At 47.0% G+C, this 13,415-nt stretch overlaps 1 protein-coding gene across 8 annotated transcripts in view; it reads left to right on the forward strand.

Moving 5' to 3' along the window:
* The first annotated feature begins 1,129 nt into the window (after positions 1-1,129).
* TBC1D1 (TBC1 domain family member 1) overlaps positions 1,130-13,415 on the forward strand; it is a 191,676-nt gene continuing 179,390 nt past the window's right edge. For 6 of the 8 annotated variants that reach the window (XM_019480505.2, XM_019480526.2, XM_019480519.2 and 3 more), the window contains exon 1: positions 1,130-1,232. The gene's annotated coding sequence lies outside the window, so the exon portion shown is untranslated. Of the gene's footprint in view, positions 1,233-1,263; positions 1,457-3,684; positions 3,740-13,415 lie in introns of those variants that run through there. The other 2 variants (XM_019480509.2, XM_059721630.1) reach the window with 2 other exon arrangements.

The following is a 13,415-nucleotide window of genomic DNA, read 5'->3' on the forward strand; positions in this document are numbered from 1 at the left end:
GCCCCTGGGGGTTACAAGAAATAATGGCCATAAGCTAGCAGAGAGCAGATTTAGACTGGACATTAGGAGGAACTTCTTCACAGTTCAAGTGGCCAAAATCTGGAATGGACTCCCAAGGGAGGTGGTGCTCTCCCCTACCCTGGGGGTCTTCAAGAGGAGGTTAGATGAGTATCTAGCTGGGGTCATCTGAACCCAGCACTCTTTCCTGCCTATGCAGGGGGTCGGACTCGATGATCTATTGAGGTCCCTTCCAACCCTAACATCTATGAATCTATGAATCCTGGAAACATGCCAGTGTTGCCAACTGTCAGTGATTCTGCAGATGGCCTAAACATTTTATACAAACTCAGATGTTAAGGAAACCATTAGCTTGACTGAAGATTGTTCCACTGTCAGAATGGGGCTGGATGCCAAGTGTTTATAGCCAGAAAGAGCAGAGCTGGAGTGCGGCTCAGCTCTGCTTAGTTGCCGAAAATAAGGATATTGGGGCTAGGACCTCAGGAGGTCACATCTAGCCCACCACCCGCATACAGCCAGGCAGGGCCATCCTCAGCCCCATCATCCCAGCCAAAGCTGCGTCTCGCGCCGTGTTGAAAACCTCCGAGGACGGAGAGCCCACAGCTCCTCTGGGTAAGGGTGGCACTGCCATGACACAAGCCCCGTCTGGCGTAAGGGTGTCAGCAAACACGGTTGTGGCAATTTGTAGCTGATAAACTGCCAGTGAAAAACAAGATGTTCTGCGGCTATAGTCGCATCCAGGCCCAGGCTACAAGGGAGGCGGGGCAGCAGCTGCAAACGCGCATGAGGTCCGTGGGCAGAGGCTGGGGGCCATTGCCGGAGTCCCCAGCCCCACCCTGTCCTGCCGGGCCCCTGCCTGGCGGCTGAGGGCTGGGCCGGGCCCGCGCCACCGCCGCGCGAGGGGCAGGACTTCCCCGCAGATGTGCGGCGGTTCCTTGCACGGAGCGGGCTCTGCCCCGCCGCAGCCACTCGCTCCCGCCGCCTCTTACTGCTGCTGCCCGGGGGGAGGCGGCATCTCGGGGCCTGCTCCGGGGCGAGGCGGAAGCGGCAGCAGCAGCAGGTAGGGGCAGCGCCAAGTCCCGCCTGCTCCGCGCGCAACAGGGGCCTGGCCATCCTCGCCCCGCCTCCCGCCTCCCGCCGGGCCGGGCCGGGCCGGGCGCCCGCGCGTGGGGCTGCTCCGTGCCCGCGCGGCGCTGCGGAGCGTCCCGGGGCCGGTAAGTGTCGGCGCCGGACTTTGCTGCAGTCCTGGGAGAGCGCTGGGACGGGCCGGGGTGTGTGTGTCTGTCCGTGTCTGCCCTTCCCTCCCTCCTTCCCTTCATTGCACCTGATTCCCGCTGTAAGTTTGCTACATCTCAATCTGCTTGTCAGAAGAGGCCGGTCTGAGCAAGACAATCACTCGAGCTGGCCGCGGGCGGCTCGGAGCAGACAGCCGATGCAGGTGAGCCGTGCGGGTTCAGCTCAGGATGTGGAGAGTGGGGCCAGCAGCGTGACTTCAGAAGGGGCCTGGTGTAAAAAGCCAGAAGCTGCCCCCCCCCCCCCCCTTCCGCCTGAGCAGGGTGTTTAGGTCCCAGGGGTGTAAGTTGTAGCCGTGTTGGTCTAAGGACACAGGCAGACAAGGCTCTTTGGGTGAATCTGATCACTTTTATAAAACAAACACAAATAGTTGGAAAAAAATGTTTAGCAAGCTTTTGGATTTAAATACCGTTCAGGCTGAGAAAGTCTCTGCAGTTCTTTAGGATCTGTCCTCTCTGTCTTGAGGCCTGCTGATAAAACTAGGTCTTTTCTTCAACACTAGTAATGTGCAACACAGTTCAGCTGGTGCTGGAGTTTTGCCTGCAGGTTGGACTGTCACTGCCAGGGTCCAATAGAAGTGTAGCTGCCCAGGTGGTAGCTGTAAAAGCAATCAAAACTGGTGGAAGAGGTGATATCTTTTATTAGACCTACTACTAGATATTTGCAAGCACATTATTTTATTTATTTGCAAGCTTTTGGACACACTTACCCTTCAAGTATTAAAAGCAGGCACTGGTACTAGTGAGTGGTTTCCACTGCAAAATTGCGGAATCCTCCTTCTGTGCTACTGCGTTGGCTCTTGCTGAATCAGGTGCAGCTACATGAGTTGTGAGGAATGGTACAGCATGTTTAGCGCCTGGCCTCTAGCAGGGGAAAACTGCGTCAACTTTTACAGTACCTTGAAAATGTTTCTTTACATTCCCATGGGATATGTGGTGTGTCGGGAATGTCAGGCATCCAGTTTCCTTCTTTTTTTATTCCCAGTAAGGAGCCCGTACCTCAGTAATTTTGCCTTAAACCCATGAGCCCTGTCAGTGATACTTGCACCGATTTGCAAGACACATGTGGCTCTTCAGTTTATCACCCACGGCTCTTCTCAGGAAATGTTATAGAGGTTTCTATTTTTTGCTTTTACTGTGCTTTTCCTGATGTTGTGAATTGGACAACACCTGTGCCATCTATCTCTGTCAATTGTAGTATACTTACTAAAGTTTTCTGTCTTGAACTGGTGTATTTGTCTAATTCACCTAGGAGTGTTAAGTTAGGCCCTGGTCCATCAAGTCAACAGGATGCTTATAGGCCAGCCAACTGGTCTTTTAATTTCAACACTGATTAAAAAAAGAGTACGCTTTCTTGGGATTTACAAGTGTAACTATTTATAGTTTGGTTTTAAAAGATTGAGACCTTCTTGTGTGCTTGACTTCATTTAGGAAAGAAGCTGAATATTAAAGTGTTAACCTATGTCATACAGATGGTGGGATCTGGGACTATAGTTAAGCCCCTGGGATTGATTCTGTACGTAAAGTGTAAATAGTTCACTTGCCATCTATTACATCATAAATGGTTCTGTAATAGTGCTCATGAGCCATTTTAGAAGTGGTGAAATGTAAAATTGTGAAAATCTGATTAAAATCTTTTGTAAATAGTACACGACAGAAGTCCTTTTTCTGCTGAGTACTTCCTCCAGCAGTACAAGTCAGAAGATTCCATGATGTGGCTTCTTCATGCATATTCACATAATTTAATAAGTGGAGAAGTTGATGCTTCTATATGTACCTTTTTGTGACTCTTCAGACAGGTTAATGAATGAAATGCAGTGGAATGCAAGATGTAACATGATAGAGACTTTAAAAGTTTTGTTTTTGTCCTTCAACACTCTTGTCTAGAAGGTTTGTTCCCGCCATGTTCTTAACAAACTGCTGTACCTTTCTTCATTTTGGGGGTGTTCGTTTTGGAAATTCATATACTGATATTAAGTTGAGCGTGAAACTAATTTGATTAAAAAACTGCAGCAGCCAAACCACATGCAGCTGCGGGGGTGGATCCAGGGGGCAGCAGTAGCATAAATGCATCCCCTTTCAACAGCATTCACCCACCAGTGGCTCCAGTTCCCTGCCGATGCCTGGGTCTCCTGCAGAATCTGAAGCAGGGCTGGAGCCCTGGCTTCATGGAGGAGATCTGGGGAACCAAGCAGGCAACAGATGAGGAAGTGGGGCACCACCCTGCCACTGGTGTTCCTAGCTGACTGTGGGTAAGAGAAGCCCCAGGCTTCTCCTACTCCTGGGGACTGCTAGGAGTGGCTGGTTGGTGTGCCAGGCTTGGCAGCAGCCCTTTTCCGTCCTCCCTTCCCCCCGGCCCTGGGTTTCCCCTCCTGATCCCTGGGGCTCCAGCTGCAGGGAGCCAGGGTTGAGGACCGTGGAAATGACTGGTAGGTTCTCCTCCTTCCCCCCGCCGCCATCGCCTGTCTTGTTCCTGCTTCTGCTCCTGGCCAGTAGGGGATACCTGGGGGGACCAGACAGGGAGTAGCTGCTGGAAGGGGAGACCCACCTCCCACTGTCATTATCCCTAATTGAGCCCAGCTCCCTGCCTAGCTGCTCACTGAAGCCCTGGCTGGAACATGGCAAGAAGGGCCCTGGGGCTCCTTGGGTGGCAGGTGGGTCTCCTTTTCTTGTGTGCGGAGCAAGCCCTGCTGGAGAGGGAGGAGATGGGAATGGGAATGGAAGAGAGATATTGCAAAGTGCTGGATTGAAGGGGTACCCAAAGCAGGATGGGGTGTCATACTTGCTTTAGGGACTCAGAATTGAGTTCCTGGCTGCACAGTCTGCTGGCAAGGAGGTTGGGGGCTGCAGCCACCCCTGTGGTGCCAGTTGCATGTTTTACACCCCACTTTTAAAAATCCCAGCTCTGCCCATATGCCGCAGATACTGATTTCTGTTGACAGCAATAAGTAAAATAGTTTACTATTTATGATCTTGACATCTGTTACTATTTCCTTAATTTGCTAATGGTTTAGGGATTTGTTTATTATACAATTGATTTAGCAATTCAGAGCACAGCAAAGAGTAAACTGTCATTTTCCTGAATAGAACCTGCACTGCTTGTTTATACCCTGTTTAATTGGTTTTAATGTAGCTGAGGAAATTGACCTCAGTGCTATTTGCAGTTAGCTATTACAATAATTATTATGAAGACAAAGAACATGCCCCCACTCTTAAAACAGAACAAAGCTTAGGGTTTGATCCAGAGCTCATTTAAGTCAATGAAAAAAGTCATAAAAGTGTCAAGGTTTTATGAAAGTGTATGTAGAAAGAGAATTTATGGTTTCTAGAGATGGAGTGACTGTGCATAGCAGCCAGTGTTGTAGAAAGGAGGGAAGAAAAGCAAACATATCAGGTGGGTTTCTTAATTCCTGGGCCTGGACATTGTTTTAAAAGGTGTGACTTGTCTGTTTTTTTTCCTTGTTGTCAGTTGATCAAACTAAAGCTATTTGACAATTAAAAGCATCCCCTGACACAGTAGACCAAATTAACTCCTACCAATAATAAGCTGTCCCAAAATATGGCTGATAATTTGAAGTAATATAGGAGGTAGAAGCAACTGAGTGTGTGGTGACTGGGATGTAAGAGAACTGGGGAACCCTGTCAGTCATGTGCCTTTAGCATATTTGGGACTTACTGATTTTGTAAACATTGGAAGGCTGGGTATTTTATCAGTCTACGCCAGCCAGACAGTCTGAGTCAGGGAGAAAATTGAGAGGCAAAGTGGAACTAGGTAACTGTTGCCTGATTTTCAAAATTCTGCCCATAATCTAAAACTCAGTACAGTATTTAGTCCCAGAATAGTTTGATATTTTTGTCAAAATGACAAGTAGTGAAACAGTTCACGGTGCTGACATCTGGATAATCAGTGAGCTTTGCAGCTAATGCTGTGCAGAGGAGACCAGAGCAAGTCTGCCCCTTTTTCTTGGACCACGCTTTATTTCCACAAAGCCTAACAATATCCTGACTTTGCTCTGAGAAGCTAATGGGTTCAGGTTAACAAAAGCAAACTGGTAGGGAGCAGCTTCATAGTTGTTCTGCAGGTAAGTGCCATGGGTTGAGCTAGCAGCTAGGACCTCTGTTTAGTTCCTGTATAAGATGGTTTAATTTTGGGGATCTTTGTACTGCTGGAGTCCTGGTCACAATCTTGCATTGCCCCTGCTGTACCATCAGAACCATGCCAGTTACTTTCAGGTGCCCAGTTTCCCATGAAGCAGGATCCCAGGAGCTGTGCTGTGCTTTCTGAGCTGTTCATTAAGTCTGTGTACAGATTTGACATTGGATCTTCAAAACATTATTTTTGCAGGCAGAAGAGCCAGAAATTCTGATTTTATCTGTAGGTTGAACTTGTTAAAGTCCATAGGAAAGAGAGGGGCAAAAGGACAGCTGTGCACCACTGTTGTATCTCAAGGATTCTTGGGTTGGTAGATATTCCGTTTAACCTCTGGCCTGCAATTGCTTATGCCAGGATTTGCTCTGTCTTACACCTGTCATAGAGTACCCTCCAGGGGGGTGCTTTTTTGGGACCACTGCAGCCTTGTCTAGTCTCTTGAGAGTGTCCCCTGAAGCTAGCCCAGGTGTGTCTTCTAAGGCAGGCTGCTTCCCACTTTGACCCCTGCTTTTGATTTTTTACCTGCCCTTGGTCTCCATGGCCCTGACTCAAGGCGCTAGTGTCCAGTTCCTCTCCTTAGAGAGGGACTTTGTCTTTTTTTGGGGAGATGAAGCAGAACCTGAAATTTCTAGCAGCAAAACTAAATGTCTCTTCACTAAAACATTTATTGGGGCAAGGGGCACCCAGCCAGAGGTTCTCTGCCACCCTTCAAAGGATTAAGCATTTCCTCTGTCCCTAGTCCAGCTGCACATCCTTGAGCAATCTGCAAAGATACCCAGCCGTTCCCTTTCTTTCCAGGCCTCTCATCATGCTTTCCTCACAATCTCTGGTGCAGGGCCATGCTCAGGGCTCAGCTCAGAAGATCTTTACTTCTGCTCATACATGCATCTCCAGACTCTTCCCAAGAAGCTGACAACCGGCTTGTTCATCCTCCCCTCTTCATTGCTATGCTCCTGTCATTCAGCTTTCCTTCAGTCTCCTGTATGTAGGGCAGGCTTGTCCAACATGCGGCCCGCCAAGCCATTTTCTGTGGCCCGCAGTGCTGCAACGGGAAACGAAAGTAAACACTGTTTACTTTTGTTCCCACCCCTTGTCCCTCCCCCAACCCCTCAGCAGCTTCCTAATGGCTGATGAAGGGCTGGGGAAGGGACAAGGTTGCTGCACGCACCGTGTCAGCTTGATGTTGTCGACGCAGTGCGGCTCCTCCCCTCCGCTCTCATTTCACGGTGTCCCTTCCTTGCCCCACCCCTCCCTTCCTCATTTGCATGCCAGCTCCTCCCCCTCCCACATTGCAGGGTTTCCGTTCCTAGCCCTGTCCCTCCCTTCCTCATTTGCATGCCGGCCCCACCCTGCACCAGTCCCTGCCAGCTGTGTGGGCTGGAGCAGGTTGCGGTGCAGCTTGTGGGCTGCAGTGCAGCTTGCACGCGGGTGTAGATGCCGGCTTGGAAGGAGGCTGTGGCCAGGCCTGCGGGAGATGCTGCTGCTGCTTCTGTGGCTGTCAGGGTGGGAAGCTGGCACCGCTCCTGTCTCCCCGCATCCCCTATGTGCCTGCAGACATTGCGCTGGGGGTGGTGAGTCGTGAGCCCTGGGGAGGGAGGGACCCCTGCCACTTGGGCTCGGGCTGCCCTGGGGGAAAGGGAGCAGGGGGTGTCCCTGCACATCCCGCACCCCCCTGTAGAGTCCTCACATGTCCCCCTGGCTGCTGAGCCCAGGTGCACAGGTATGGGAGCATCCTTGAGGCTGCCCAGGTGGCAGGGAGGACACGGCAGGGTCAGGCGGCACCCCTTGACCTCTGCTGGCCCACTGGGTGATAAAAAGTTCATGATCTGGCCCCACATTCAAAAAGGTTGGACACCCCTGATGTAGGGCATCTCAATTGTGCTGATATGTTAACAAAGCTATTCAGGACTCTGATGCTGAAGTTCCCTCCAGACCAACACGGCTACAGCCAACAACCCTGAAGTTCCCTCTTGTCTCATGCTGCAGGTAGCCAGCCCTGGCACTTACCCCTTCCTTCTCTGTGCACAGGTTAATGAGGTAAAAAACAAAGTCACTCAACATTACAATAATATGAACACAGCTGGCAGAAAGATTATAGTAAAACCCATTGTCTGTCACATCGCCTAACTACAACCATCTGTCAGAGAACCCAGAATGGTGAAATACAGAACACTTCCCTCACCTTCTTGCTTCTGCTTTTCCTTTCCTACTAGCAGGTGCCCTGAGCATAGCCCTGCACCATAAATTGTGAGGAAAGCATGATGTGATATGTTTGCCACCATCTATCAGCAAATACCCCTTACAAGGAGGGTATCTCTGGTGGATCTCATGGTATCTCTTAGTTTTTGGTAACTTAAAAAGAATGCGATGTAGTTTATTGTGGGGGCTGTTTTAAATACTAGTTTAGATTCTGCCAGAATGACTGAATGAGACCACCAGTATAGTACTGCATAGGAGCTAACCTTGGTTCTGCTTTCATTGTGCTGGTGAGAGGGAGTATGGATTGGTCTGGACCAGAGAAAAGCTGAGAACAAAGGAGGTCGCAGTTCTCATGTATCTCTCGCACTGTGCGCACTGGTCTGTTGTCTTCTAGGACAGAAGGCAGGGAAAAGTGACTCTACCAAATGACCTTTTTGTAAAGTATATTATTATTCTTTCACTAAAACTGAAATGTCCATTAGTCCAAATGAGTTCCTAGGCAATTGAAAACTTGGTATAATTTTTGTATAGTCCACATTGCATTTCATTGTTTCTATTTGTCCTAATGTATACCAGTGTAAATTGCATGGAAATCAGAATCATTGTCTTCTGTGAGGAGAGTCTACAATCTAATCTGGTAAAACATTTAGACATGTTGTGGTGTCTGAAGAGGTTATTTGTATTGTTAAAGTTTTAATACCCACTTCAGTTTACCTGATTCATATTATCTTGTCTGATTGCAGGGAGTTAATTGAGTGAAGGCTGTCAAGAAGGAAACAAATCGGAAATGATTGAATGGCAAAGCTAAAATGGTTCAGGAGACTAGGAGGAGTCCTTAAGAAACAATGGGAAGGTTATTCATTGAAGAATGCCCATACCTGGCTCTCAGCAGTTTGGCAAGATTTTTTTTCCCCAGACCTGAGCTAGGGTCAAAGGAGATACTACCCTATTTACTCAAATCCTAGCTGAGGGTTTTTTTCACGCTTAATGTGGGGTGGGGATCTCATCTTGGATTTGAGCAGCCCGGGGCTGCAGCTGTAGCCACCACTGCTGATGCCTGGGGTTGGGGACAGATTTGTGGCTACCACTTAGCCAGAGCTAGGGCTAGAGCCACTATATGCTTTGTGGCTGGGGCTGAAGCTGCAGCCAAAGTCCCCACAAAGGGTAAGTGGCAGCCCAAGGGGATGGGCAGGCAGTGGTCGGGGAGCAAGGGTGCCTGCCCCCTGGCTACTGCTTTCCCCACTGTAGCGATGAGGGGGAAGAATTTAAGACCCACCCCCCCCCAACATATTAGATTCTGTGTGTGGAATCTAATATACTGGGGGCAGAGGGGAAGTCTTAAATTTCAAGTATTTTGGATTCGGTTAAGTATGGTATGTCCTTAGAGATACTAGTGTAGTCATGAAAGCGGTTGACTGAATTGCTGGGGTTGCCCTTGGGTCTCACTGGGTACTGATAGGGATACAAGTGGAGAAAGAGAATAAGTGTGCTGCAGCATGCTTCTCTATTTTACAAGTAGGAGGTGGGAGTAATTTTGAATGGAATTTACTAAGCTTGCAAGGGACGATTAAAGCTTAGGTAATAGTATCATTACAGACAAATGTTATTTGTCTTCCCCTTTGTAATGTGCAAAAGAAGAATTTTAATGTTTTGTTTTGAAGAGGCTGTTTTAGAGTCACTTTAATCCGTCACAGTTGCAGGCTTGGGAGGAAAAGGGCTTTGTGGGAGTCAAACACATTTGGGCCTGTCATGTTAACACTATTGATAAACAGGGGTACAGCAGCCCAAACATCCAGTTTAGTAGTAAGGTTCACTATCTTTATCCCTCTGAGTGGAAACATGCACTGGAGGGGTGATTGAGAGGGTCACAAGGGGTCTGTGGCGTAGTTGGCCTTTTAACCATGACAGATGTGCTTAACTTAAATGCGAGTAGACCCATTCAAATGAATGAGGCTACTCATAGGCTTAAGATTTAACATGCACCTAAATGTAGTAGGATCAGATTTTAAGGTAGCATATACTTTTTACTTTACATTTTGTTAAATCGCATTCATATCAGTAACGTTAACTTCATGGAATTTTGGATACCATTTGTACACACACAAAGGTAAGAGGAGGATGTGGCAAAGAAAGTGTGGTAATGTGGAAGGGACGAGAGAGGCTGTTAGATATCTAAAAGTTCATCTTTTGGGTGTTATTCTGAGTCCTGTTTGAGACTACTAAATTTGAGCTTGGTGAATCTGTTCTTTTATTGCCATTCATCATTCGAGTGCCAAAAGTGAGTATTTTTAAAGAAGGCTCCTTTAGCAAGTAACAGATATAGGTACTGAAGTGGTTTATATTAATATTTGCAAGGTACTTTTTAAAAAAAGCAAGTGGAACCCAAATATCTTTCCATTTAGATCCATTACATTCTAATAGTTGAGTTGAACTGTGACAAAACAGTTAATATTGTTTAGACTTGGCCTTAAATAAGATATGTTGCACTCTGTAATGTGAGATGCCTCTGGTTTGCTTTGCAACAGTTTATGGCAGGGCTGTCCAACTGGCAGCATGTAGGCCGTATGCAGACCCTGAGGGGTTAATATGTGCTCCCCAGGCTCTTGGTCCAGACAGTGCTCCCCACTTCACTCTGCCACTGGAGTCCCCAGGCTCCCCCTCCCTCCTTGAGCTTCAGCTGCCTGCCCCGACCCACAGTTGAGCACATGACCAGAAGGCTTTGGGGATTTGGGGGCTGCACACAGCCTCTGTGCCAGTGAAGTGCAGTGGAGTCGCCCACCATGTGGTGGGGAGTCGGAGACTGGCATGTTGTAGTGTTTCTATCTGGTAGGGTGGAGGGCACTGTGTGTGGCCTATCTGGGTGATGTGAAGAGGGGCCTGCATGGCGTGTCCATGCGGAATAAGGGGATGGAGGAAGCTTGTGGTTTGGGGAATTGCACGGCATGTCAGCAGCTCCATACAGTGTGATGTGGGGTTAAAGGTCACGTGCTGCCGTGTGAGAGCCATGCAGCACTTGCCTGGGTTGTGTGTGACTGGGGGTGCTGCAGCCCTCAGTTGCTTAGAAGTTGGACAGCCCTGTTTTATGGTATTGGGATCGTAGAGTACCTCTAGTTACACTCTACTGTAATCGCATTGGTCCTGTTTGTTACAGTTTAGAAATTCACGGCCTTCTGCAGGTTTATGTAGGTATCTACTGGTTTTCTGGACTTTTGGAAGATAACATTTTTAAAATGCAAATGTGCAGAATTTCTACAGATTGTATTATTGATTCTCATATTCTTTTCATGTTGTCATTGATTTTCAGTTTAATTTATTGTTTCTTTACATCCAAATATAAAAGCCATTACATGAATGGCTCAACCAGTGTAAAGATATTTAAGAATTTTGTTCTGTTCAATCTACTAAATTTGATTTAGAGGAAATCCTTAACTCTGATCACAGGATCAGTGTCCAGGCTGCTTAAATTTAAGATACTCATGTCTCATTTTGTATTTCAATGAGGATGATTTTTGTTCTGGTCAGTATTATTTGTCAGAGTATCTTTTTTGTGAGTTTTTGTTTAATTGAAAGTGATGATAAAAAATGGACTTTAAAAGATGTTTTGCAGATTTCTGTATACAGATTTCCCATGAAAATTACACATTTAACAGCTTTTATGAAAAGAGAAACTGCAGATTTCTCTAGAGATTTTTTTTTTGTCACACAAATGCAGTGGTGTGCTGACAAATCAAATTGGTTGAGTGGAAACACTGGGCTAATTTTGCCCTGTTGCACACAACCATATTGATTTCAGCTGAGAACAGACTTCACATACCCCTATTATGCTGAGATCATGGTTGCCAGTAGGTAACAAAGCTATAGTTGGTAAACTCCATTTTCATGCTTTTTGAAGCTTGCCTCCTAGAGTGCTGAATGAATCAAAACCACCTCTGCACTTGCATTTTCACTGTTAACAAAAACAAAAAAAAAGTTTCACATTAGTGACTCAAGCAGATAAGAGACAGCTTCAATTCCCTATTGGTTTTCTCTCTGTCTTTTGAGAAAAGACCACAGTGATAAGGCTCCTACTGAACTTGGTATTGGTGAGGAAAATGCATACAGTAGATGCTTTCTGAAGCTGAGGTCTTCTGCTGTACAAGTGCACCTTATAAAGGAGGGCTTTCTGGACTGTTCTCCTTCACTGTCTGTCCATGAAAGTCTTCTGCAAAATCTGTAGTGTTTTAATGTAATTTAAATGAGAACTAAATGAGAATTTCACTTTTTTGAGGTGTGCGGAAGGTAGGAAGGGTGTTGACTTCTAGGCCAAGTGTGCTCAACCTCTGACCCATGGGCCAAATCCGTTCCGTGGAGCTATGATATCTGGCCTACAGGGATCTCCACGGGTCAGAAAACATTAACAGCTGCGGAGTGGGAAGCTCTCCATAGCCTTGCCTGGGTCATTGCTGTGCAGCAGGATCAGGGCCAGGCTTACCACACATGTCAAAATCTGACCAGGCTACTCCCTGCCCCCTCCCTGCATCTGGATACAGGCCACTCCATTCCCCTACCCGCCCCTTCCCTGCAATCTGGATTGGGGTTGGGCTGCTCCTTCCTGCCTCTGTCCAGAACGGTGCTACTCTGCCCTGCTCCCACTATCTCCCAAGGGTCCAGATAAGGGCTGCTCCACTCTTCTCTGTGTATCCAGATCAGAGCCCTCCCTTCCCCCTCTTCACTCCCCGCCCCCCATGCATCTGGATCAGGACTGGACTGTTCCCTGCCTTCGCAGCAGATGGACCAGGGTCAGGCTGCACAGTCCCCTGTGGCAGGGTAAGGTTCTTCCGTCAGCCCCGTGTGCTGCCTGCGGCTGGACCTGGCACTGCCCATCTGGCCCTCAGGGAGAAAAGGTTGGGCACCACTGTTCTAGGTTATCAGCAAATTCAGGTTGCTTTATTTTTTTTTGTAGGCCTAAACCATAGGATTCTCTTGGTAAGCTCTCCAGTCCTAGAACTGGTTACAGTAAAACTATTAAAAGATGTTCATCTGTCTGTAGTATCCAGAAGTTTTAGATGCAAAAGCTGTAAAAGGTTCAACACTTGTAGCTGTCCAGATCTTGTTTTTCTTCCTGTAAAGTGGGTACAGGACTATGTTTTTTGGATGCTTGTAAAGTGTTCTTGGATGTTTTCAAAGTATTATAAAGTGTCCCCATCCCAAAAATAATTGTTCGCACTCTCTCTCTTTTTTTTCTTGCTTATTGTTTAAAAAAAAAATTCACCTTCCTTCCCCCAAATCTTGAAATATTCACTCCATTTTTCAGGTGGTTACAAACTGATAGAAGCTTTTCTAATTGGTTTGTTTTAATGGGAAAATACAGGACAAATGTTTGGAAAATTTGCACAAAAAAGTGTGGGGTTTTTTTGTTGTTTGTTTTTTTTTTTTCAATCAGCTGCACAAAGAAACAAACTTTGCTGTAGCCATAATACATAAAACAATGAATGCACTAGGGTAAGTTATCATTAGCAGTAGTATATTTTAACATGTCTGTTCAAATGAAGGGTTACAGGAGGGAGAGTACTCTGGATTCATGGTGTAGCTTTTTAGTCTTGGAAGACTGGGGAAATGACAGAAGACTGGAAAGTCTGGAAGAAAGCTAGTGTTGGTGCTGTATTTTTTTTAATGGGTTCACTTAGGTAATTGTGGTTGTAAATGTACTGTTCCTCTTTAAGTCCTGCCAAAGTATGCAGGACAAGATGTGCTGCTGCTATTTTTCTGGGACATTG

This window comes from Alligator mississippiensis, chromosome 2 (assembly GCF_030867095.1).
Source record: "Alligator mississippiensis isolate rAllMis1 chromosome 2, rAllMis1, whole genome shotgun sequence".
In the NCBI taxonomy this organism is placed as follows: Eukaryota; Metazoa; Chordata; order Crocodylia; family Alligatoridae; genus Alligator; species Alligator mississippiensis.